Source organism: Dipteris shenzhenensis, chromosome 15, assembly GCF_047967505.1.
Source record: "Dipteris shenzhenensis isolate YYH24624 ecotype China chromosome 15, Dip_SZ_1.0, whole genome shotgun sequence".
Lineage (NCBI taxonomy): Eukaryota > Viridiplantae > Streptophyta > Polypodiopsida > Gleicheniales > Dipteridaceae > Dipteris > Dipteris shenzhenensis.
The window spans coordinates 25,295,695-25,305,935 of record NC_141610.1 but is presented as its reverse complement, the minus strand read 5'-3'; the positions used below and the strand labels follow the sequence as shown (position 1 = coordinate 25,305,935).

Below are 10,241 nucleotides of genomic sequence, written 5' to 3'. Positions count from 1 at the left end.
TGCTTTGAATATACAAGCATCTTTAATGATTGCATCATCAACTCGTACTGCTACATAACCAACTCCTATTGGTATAGTATGACCTCTAAATGAAGGATCCAAACTAATTATTGCCCCTATTCCAACTATGTCTTTTGAGTCCTTATGTAAGATCTTTACTTGTTGTCCCCTTTGAAAAGCATCAACCTACAAAGATACATTCAAGAGATCATTAGTAGAATATTTGTTTAAAATATCTTTATGAAAAATTATCCAAAAACGTTATGGTCATTTCCATACTAATTAAGAAAAATAAATAAATTTAACTTACTTGGAAAACATGTATGTCATTTGTTTGTGCTGCTATCTTTTCTACTCCAATTGTTCATTGATGACCCTTTTTAAAATAAAGTAAATATGATACTTAATAATGCTTCATGTCAATGCTTTCTACTCTAGTCAAGGATCCCTAAGCCATTTCAAAACAATATCTACAATACACACACGTGTGCATGTGTGTGTGTCTGTGTGTCTGTGTGAGCATGAATCATCTTTTTTGTGAAAATTATCATGAAGTAGGCATGAATTTGTTTGTGCTGCTATCTTTTCTACTCCAATTTTTCATTGATGACCCTTTTTAAAATAAAGTAAATATGATACTTAATAATGCTTCATGTCAATTCTTTCTACTCTAGTCAAGGATCCCTAAACCATTTCAAAACAATATCTACAATACACACACGTGCGCATGTATGTGTGTCTGTGTGTGTGTGTGTGTGTGTGTGTGTGTGTGTGTGTGTGTGTGTGTGTGTGTGAGCATGAATCATCTTTTTTGCGAAAATTATTGTGAAGTAGGCATGAATTTTACCAAAGGTAGAGCAGAAATGCTTTTCCTCAAATCATTAAGTTGTTCTTGCAAGGCATCCATAGCCTTATCCTTGTCAATGAAGCTTTCTTTACAACTCAATAGCCTTCTCATGTATCACTTGTTCTAAATCACTAATTGCAAAAAAAAATTGCCACAAGTAGTCTTTTTAGTAGGTACAACCAGTCTTGGACCAGAAATGTTATTATCCCCATTGTCATTTGGATTAGGATCCTACACAATAATAAATATGAAATATATCAAATTGATATTATATTTCATTAATTAATAATTTCTATTCATAAAACAGAGAGAACATGAAGTACCTCTAATGAAATAACACCATTGGTCTCTTTAGACAATGCATAGTCAAATAGTATTCCTCTTCCTTTCATCCCATATCCTTTGGAGGTATGAGCTTCTAAAAACACCTCTCAATATGAAGGAGACCTTTGAAGTTTAGAGATCTACATGTTTAAAATATTTGTCATACATGTGGATTTATCAAAGAGTACTACTCTAAAAACTTGAATTATGAAAAGAAAGAAAACTATTAAACTTACGAGTTCTTGTTTCATTCCAATATAACCCTTTCGACCTAAATTTGTAACGTTTTCTTGGGCCTTTCTATTTCTCTTATTTCTTTCACTAGATCTCTGAAAAACAATGTCAAAATGTAGTTAAGTTAAATAGAATAAAGAAAGAACATATGATACTTGCAATAAAGTGTGTGTGTGTGTGTGTGTGTGTACTGTTACCTAGAAAAGAAATTAGGACAAGAGGCTAGACACTAAGCATGGCGACGCTCAAGGGCCCTAGAGAAAAGGAGAACATGAGGGCGAAACGTTGTCATGGGTGGGGAAAAGGGATTAGAAGGGGAGGGAATGAAGAGGGAGACTATGGCACAAGGGGAAAGGAAGAGGGGAAAGAGAGGCGGTTACGCACTCTCAATTGTGTGCGACAACACTTTGCCTCATTTTTTCACATAAATCAAGCCCCATATATCAATTTTATGATACTCCCTTAGTCTCTTCCCAATTTTATAATACGTTCAAACCTCTAGGAGGACAAGTGGAGGGTTGGCACAAGGAATCTTGCCACCTCATCCTATTTCCCCCATTATTTAACTTGCATCCTTGGACTATCTATACCCCTCCCCACATGGGCCTATCCTACATGGAGGGAATAATCCAATATAATATCCATCTCCACCTATTTTATATTACTTCTCTCATGGACTTTAGGCCATATCTCACTAAATGCAGGCATGGGATCGCCTAGGTGGAGGGGTGGCACATGGAGGAACCATGCCACCTTATATTTTATAATATTACTACCATGGATTATGTACAACACAACTTATGGGTCCTCTTACATGGAAGGGTGGCACATGGTCATGCCCTGCCACCTCAACCCTGGGCCCTATGCACACCATATTTTATTATACTATTGCCACACATACAAACACACACACATATTTATGCCTTTTTCCTGAGACAAATTTATTTATAATAGTCCCCCCCCCCCCCCCCCCCGGTGGGAATGCACAGCATTTCCATGCCTGGAACCACCATCACGCACAAAGAAGGGCTTGAGATAATGCTTGTTGATCACCTTCTTGCCATATGGCACATGCAACTCCTGAACTTGTATAGACCCATTGCTACATTCCTTGATGACTTTGTATGGACCGGTCCACAATGGAAGGAACTTCTTATCCATTTGGTGGTCCAATCTATTATCAAAGCATAGCACAACATCCCCCTCAGCAAAGTGTCTTTCCCATCCCTTGTGAATCTTAGCATCCAAGCAGGCCTTTTGTCGATTCTTTTGAATCTCTGTTTGATGTAGGGCAAGGCATCAGGTTTCATCTAGCTTCTCAAGTTGCACCATCCAGGCCTCTACATGTTCATCTTTTGTCATCCTCTGTTCTTGTGCCAATCTCAAAGCCGAAATCTCTATCTCTAGTGGTAAAACAGCCTCAGTACCATACACCAACTCAAAAGGAGTGTGACCTATAGATGTTTTATGAGTGATGTTGTAAGCCCACACAGCTTCAGTGACCTTCTGATCCCACTGGCTCCTATTCCCTATGGCCATTTTCCCCATGTTTTTACAAAGGAGGCCTTTGGTCCACTCCGTTTGTCCCATGGATGCTGGATGATAGATGCTAGAAGTGCGGTGATCAATACCCATGCGATCCATGAGCAATTCCACTGCTTCATTTAAGAATGGACTCCCATGGTCAGATACTATTTCCATGGATGTCCCAAACCTTGTGCAGATACGTTCAAATATGAAATTTGAAATTGCCTTACCATTTGCAGCAGGGAGGGCAATAGCTTTAGCCCACTTGGTGACATACTGAGTGGCTACCAAAAGATACTTCTTTTTGCAGGCAGGATGGGTAGGTTCCAAGGAAACATTGCACCTCCTTCATAGACACCTTTACACTTAGCTCAAAACACTCTCCAAACTGTCATAAGACACAGAGACCCATAACTTTCAGCAAAAACATGATATAAAATATTCAATCACATATTAAGATGCGCCTTGAAATGGAATTTGCTCTTATATAACTTTTGTAAGAAACAAAGAAGCGGTTGGAAAGATATGGGCGCTTTACAGGATGAGGGTAAAAACTATCTGAAAAAGAAACAATCACACACAGAGAGTCATAGATTTTTGGTTTGAAATCTAATACAATAATTAAAGACACAAGATGATGCTCCTTGAAGAGAGATTCATGTTGATATAAGTTTCGTCCAAATAGGACCACCGAGCAAAAAGTTATGAGCAAATTACTGACAGGGGATCAAACTATCATGAAAAACACTTACTCCTTGTACTAGTGTCGACTTGGGAGAATACTACCTCCATGCTTAGACTTCATCAACGATCCAAGTCCCATAGAGGTTGCATAGGAGGGAAGGAAGAGCTACCTTTGTGGCTTGGGAAATAGATAAACCATGTGTGTGCAATGAGCGGCTGAATAGACAATACTTTTGAGCACTTTGGAAGAGAAAGCAATGGAAAAAAGGAAAGAGACACTCAAGAGAGAGAACCTGAAGTGACCTTCATTACCAATAGAGTGATACTCCACTCCAATGCAACTCAAAATACTATAAACACAAGGGAGAAGAAGAGGTTTCATACATACAAGAAGGAGCGAAAGCTCCAAGACTACTCATAGAGAGAGAATAAACTAGAGAGTGATGGACTCAAGAGTCTACATAAGAGAATATCTACAAGAGGGAGAGAAGGCTCATGGAAGAGGCTTGAGGAGACTAGAGCTACACCAACATGATGCCTAATGCTGGAAGAGATGTTGAACAAGGGAGAGGAGGGCTCCTTTTATAGAGATTTTGTCACCCTCCTTCACCCATTTACAATTGCTGCCTATAGATTCCTTTCCCCATCAATCACATAAGCCCATATGTCACCATCCATGTCCTTTTTGGCTACTCTTGCCATGTGTCCCATCAAAATATACTCAAGACTCTTAAAATATTGAGAAAGTCAAGAGTCTCCTCACATGGAGTCCATAGGGACCCTCTCTTTTCCATATGTCCACATCCTCCTTATTCCACATAGGAATTCTAGAAGGATTCCTCTTGACTCCACACTCCTCCACATGCCTTCCACATGCTTGGCATGTGATCTCTCTTATATAATTGGAACACATGGACATGATCCCACCTCTTTATATGACTCACTCTTCCTATTTTCTAAAAACCCCATAATATCCCATACACAAATAACTCTCACCCCATACCAAGGTATTTATCATTCATACACATGGTATTTACAATGATCCATTCCACTTATCCTCTCAATCCCATACAATATCTTAGAAAATAGAAATAAGTGAGAGCCGCTAGGCTATCACTTGATACTCAAACTCTTATCAAACATAGAAGAAAAAAATACCAATGCCAAATAAAAAAATCAATTTTTGGTGTCACATCTTCCCCCCCCCAGCAGATCCTCTCTAGTGACAGAGAGGGTCTGTTGGCCCTCAAGGTGGTCAAGCATAGAAGAATTTAAGGCGATACTCATTGATGCGTTCGGGCATCACCATGCCATCAACATCCTCAAGATGATAGGTAAACTTCTTTTTGACTCAATATGGTCCCTCCCATCGGCCGATAAACTTTTTGTCTAGCCGCTTGTCCAGACGGCTATCAAATCTCATGACCATATCTCCTTCTGCAATATCTTTCTTCTTGCGTAATTTCGTGTCAAAATGGGCCTTGTGCCTTTTTTGAGAAGCTTCCAAGTTTTGTAAGGCCTATAATCTGCATTCATCCAAGGCTTCTAGCTGAACCAAGCATTGAGCATAGGCATCCTCTTGTCCTTCTTTTCTTGCAACAGCAATGCGAAGACTATGTATCTCCAATTCAATGGGAAAAATGGCTTCTATTCCATACACTAGTTGGAATGGTGTAAACCCAATAGCTAGCTTGTGTGTGGTTGTGTAAGCCCATAAAACTTCTACCAAATGCCTATCCCGATGCCTTTTCTTGGTGTTTACAAGCTTTCTTCTTGTGTAATTTGGTGTCAAAATGGGCCTTGCGCCTTTTTTGAGAAGCTTCCAAGTTTTGTAAGGCCTATAATTTGCATTCATCCAAGGCTTCTAGCTGAACCAAGCATTGAGCATAGGCATCCTCTTGTCCTTCTTTTCTTGCAACAGCAATGCGAAGACTATGTATCTCCAATTCAATGGGCAAAATGGCTTCTATTCCATACACTAGTTGGAATGGTGTAAACCCAATAGCTAGCTTGTGTGTGGTTGTGTAAGCCCATAAAACTTCTGCCAAGTGCCTATCCTGATGCCTTTTCTTGGTGTCTACAAGCTTTCCCATTGAATTGCACAACAATCCATTTGTTTTCTTAGCCAAGCCATTACATTGGGGATAGTATGGCGTGGACACGCTATGATTTATCTTTAGCTTATGCACCACATCTTCAATTAGTTCATTTCTAAAAGAGGTTCCTCCATCAGTGAGAATTTCCAAAGGACAGCCAAAGCGTGAACAAATTTGATCAAAGAGAAATTTTGCAACTGTGCTTGCCTTGCTATTGAGACTGTGGCCTTGGCCTCTGCCCACCGAGTCGAATAATCTGTGGCCACCAATAAATAATGCTGTTCGGAATTCTGTTGTTGGAATTCACCGATTTCGATGTGCCATCTTCCTCGAGAAAGACTGTGTCCAGTGCATCTTCTTGCACCTGTGTGTCCACAAATCCATGTTGATTGCTGCTGTTGCTTGTTGATGCTCGACCACCTCATCCTGGACTGCATTGATGGAGCCCGCAAAAAAATTATGGTGAAGATAATGCTCCGTAATTCCTTCCACATCGACCATAAATAGCAATACCAAATTCGAGTTGGCATTGAGGAATGCCTCTTCTTCGTCATTGTCTAGGCCATCTGCCATATTCATCGTCTCTGCCAGTACTAGTTGCACTGCATCTGCCAAGGGCACCACTACTCCCATGGCAACCCGCACTTTCTTCTTGCCTCTCCACACAGAGATGACATTATGTTCCCAATTCTGCTTGACCTTCACCTCTTTTTGGAACCCTCCCCCCCCCCCTGCCCTCGCTTCTCCTCAGTCATTCAGATATCCCAAATTCTCTTCTAGTAATAAGTCTCTTTCTGATCTTCTTTCAATCTCATTATCTTCTAGCAATCGTTGTGACGGTTAGAAGTTGCTTTGGATTGTCAACAAACTACTTATGCTTCTCTCGGCTCTCAAAGACTCCTTTTCAATATCCTCGTAATAAAAAATTATGACTACTTGCTACTCAATCGTTGTGTCAGCCCATGCTCCAAAATCAACTGTCTCATTCAGAGGCTTGTCTTTGAATCTACAGCGCTTGTGTTGATCGATAGATTGCATAAAAATGTATGTTGTAATTCCTCATTAAGAAAAACAAAATGCGCTTGAAACTCTGGATGCCCTTAAAAGATGAAACATTAAAGCACCTTACCGTGATTGGTTGGTATCCTACAATAAGTAAAAATTATCGACGAATGGTTGGCTGTATGAAACATTAAAGCACCATAACGAATTTGGCCAGTATGTTACAAAAGTTAATGAACCTCTGTTGGAATGCCTATGGAGCACCATGAATGTGGAACATCTTAAATTTGTCAACAAATGGCAAATTTTTTCAAGGAATGATACTATTACACACCTTTTTGACAATGTACAACAAAATCAATGAGAGAGGGGTGTAAAATTTATTCGCCAGCATAAAGAGATTGATTCAGATGATCATCTTCTTTCTTAGCCATGCATGAGCAATTCTAACAGAAGGCACCCGTCGATGCTCATTTGCTGAATGCAAGGCTCTTCTAAAGAATTTTCTGCTTTTGATCAATGGAGAGAGATTCTTCATGCTTCCAATAAATCAAGACTTTAGTCTTTTCAAGAAATTTCATAAATTTTCTTCTGCTACATACTCACTCTTACTCATCCTTGACCTTTCACAAGATTGTTGTCTCTACAATGCCTAGACAATGTGCCTTTTAAGTTTTCAAAATTTAAAGAGGCTTCGCTTTTCGAACTTCGAGACACATAGGAAACATATATTTCATAAGCATTTTACATTGAAACTTCCAGCTTCTTGATGCTACATTTTTTGACTTAATTAGATGTTGACTTCTATTTTGTCTAAAACGACGTACTTTCATGTGCCTCTAAAAAAGCCAACTCTCCCCCCTACTAAATGCAATGTGCAAAATGTAGATTCTTATGTGTTATACATATATTATGAATGCAAATTACTATGCGTGGGATGCTGTGTTGAATGCAATGTATTATAAACCCAAGGAAGAGCATGTTCCTTGGTCTTATAATTTTTGGAGAGGAAGCGTGCCAAGTCTCTCCCCAACAAATTTTCTATAAAAAAAAGTCTCTCCCCACAAATGTGTGGCTAGTTATGTGCTAAATGCAAAGTGCTATGCACTGAATGCAAAATGCTTTGTATATTCAATTTCAAGCTCACTTTTGCAAAGTGCTATATGTTGAATGTATGAATTACTATGTACTCAAGGAAGGGCATGCTCCTTGGTCTTATAATTTTTGAAGAGAAAAACATGCCAACTCTCACCTCACAAAGACAAGTGGTTATTAATGAATGTAAAGTGCTATTAGCAAAACACTCATTTTCAATATTCAAGCTCATTCTCTATCTTTTAAAAAATAAATAGAACATTTGTACAAATCCTACAACCAAAGAATATAATAATGCAATCTTCTTCTCAATATAGGTGCTCAGATCTTTTTGGCATGCCAAAGGCAAAGCCATAGCATTTGTTTTGGGTTCTCTTATTATGGGAAATGTCCATGTCATAATCTAAGGGTGAGGTTGTCCCATCTCCTTTAATCTAAGGGTGAGGTTGTCACATCTCCTTTGGCATGCCTAATGAAAGTTTCACCTAGTTTTGTATTTGTTAAGAAAGAAACAAGATGAATTGCATTCATTGGGCCTACCAGGATGGAGGGTTGTGGAGTTAGTAGTCTAGATTAGTGAATGTTCGAATATGCACCAAGAAAATCCAGGGCTCAACGGACTGATTTGGGCTAAACCCCTCCCAAAAAGAAGGCCACACAAAACGCCAAAATTCTACCTCCAAAAAAGGCCCAATTCTGTTCAAAATGAATACTACGTGTTTTGGTGTTCAAGAATTTTATAAGGCCATAGAAGTTCAAGAATTTGATAAGGCCATAGAACGAGCTTGGTTGATTGGGAAGAGTCTCTCTAGTTCTCTGGTCCACAGATGGGAAAACTGCTTGCAACAAGTCACCAACTTTTGCAAAGACTATGGGAGAAGGAAAGCTTCCTACATGCGTCAAATGGACTAGGTAGCTTCTCTTGTATGTGACTCTCTCCTACAAGCTCTTTAGGAATCACCTTTCGATCCCTATCTTCCTCCAGTCATTTCGACACTAGAAATGGAAATCCGTTGCCTTGAGCATGCTAAATTAGCTGAAAGTAGCTTGCCTAACTTTGTACAATTACTGGCATCTAGTTTGTGCTCCTGCAAGTGTAAAACATCAATAGAACTGCCACTAACACCTAGATGAAGCTGATTCCATATCAACTGTCTGCAGTGATGATGTGGGATGCCACCAAGGCCGTGTATGTTCCCGCTAGCAATCCTCATCGACGGGAAGATGTAGAAAGGAACATCTTACCTAACCTAGTGGCAGAAACAAACCCCTCAATAGGAGAAGACCTCCTACTCAAAGAGCGAGGGATGGAACCAAGCGGCGGAGAGTAGAGGGCACACAGTCCTCCTCGTGGAAATCTACCAGGGCTGAAAAGGAGTTCATGTGAATCAGGACCGACACAGAGGTGCGGAGGATCCCTTCAGAGGGAAGCAGATCACCGGGGTACCCAACCCCCCTTTTCCTCTATCCAAGAGGGGAGCTAAAGACTGCTTCTGAGAATCCTCTGTCTAGAAAGCTGTAGGCCCCTCCAACTAGAGAATATGCAATGTTAGGGAGAGGGGCTACCACTGGGATAGGGAGAGGGGCAACCTCTAGGTCCCGGGCGAGAGGCTGCAAATGTAGGTGAAGCGTCTTGGATTGTGTGAGGTGCAACACTGGGAACAACTAGAACGGGAGACTCCAAAGCTCCTAAGGAGGTGGACTCGAGGACGACATCCTCCTGAATTGTCGGGGGTGGAGGTTGTGTACGAACTGGGAGCCAACGAAGTGCTGTGGGTCCTGTCGGGGGAGCCACTGGGGGTCATGAGGCACCAGAGGCAAGAGGTGGCAGTATCAAAGGATCACTCTGTGGAGGAGGAGCGCTCTGTCATGGAGGAACAGTACGACCACCTGCCTAGGTTGGGGAGTAGGTGCAGGATCTGTCCCACCCCCTTGTTAAGGGCAAAAGGGAGCTGTTGTGCCAGTAGGCTTTTTGGGCCTTTTCTTCTACCTGGGGCAAATTCCTCGCGAAATGCCCAAGGGTCCTACAGATCCTGCACTGGTCCAATCTGCTTGCAACCTCCACTCTCTGCCGAAAGAAAGATCCATCGGGCACTGGAGCAGTATTATCCAAAATTCTTATATTTTTTTTCTCTCGAGTAATATAACAAGGTGAATGATGATAAACCATTCATAAGGCTTGCTGGAGATCCAAATAGCGAAAGAGGGCAGAAATGATGAATTGAAAGGGATGAGGAGAGAGAGAGAGAGAGAGAGAGAGAGAGAGAGAGAGAGAGGCCCTAAAAATGTGGAGGAGAAAAATAGCAGTAAAAATCGTGATTAAAAAAATAAAATAAATGGCCATTTTCGCTTCCGAATTGCCTTCGCCTTCACTTAGGCCTCCGTGTGGTGGTAGGCCAAAAAGTGAAACACGATGGCTAGAAAGGGGTGTG

At 40.7% G+C, this 10,241-nt stretch overlaps 1 long non-coding RNA gene across 1 annotated transcript; it reads right to left on the bottom strand.

Annotated features, from left to right (window-relative positions):
* Positions 1-1,009: 1,009 nt before the first annotated feature.
* On the bottom strand, positions 1,010-1,501 carry LOC147893591 (uncharacterized). The gene is made up of 3 exons (XR_015542222.1): positions 1,408-1,501; positions 1,171-1,311; positions 1,010-1,078 (listed from the first exon to the last, which is right to left on the bottom strand). It is a non-coding gene; the product is annotated as an uncharacterized LOC147893591 (long non-coding RNA).
* Positions 1,502-10,241: the final 8,740 nt, after the last annotated feature.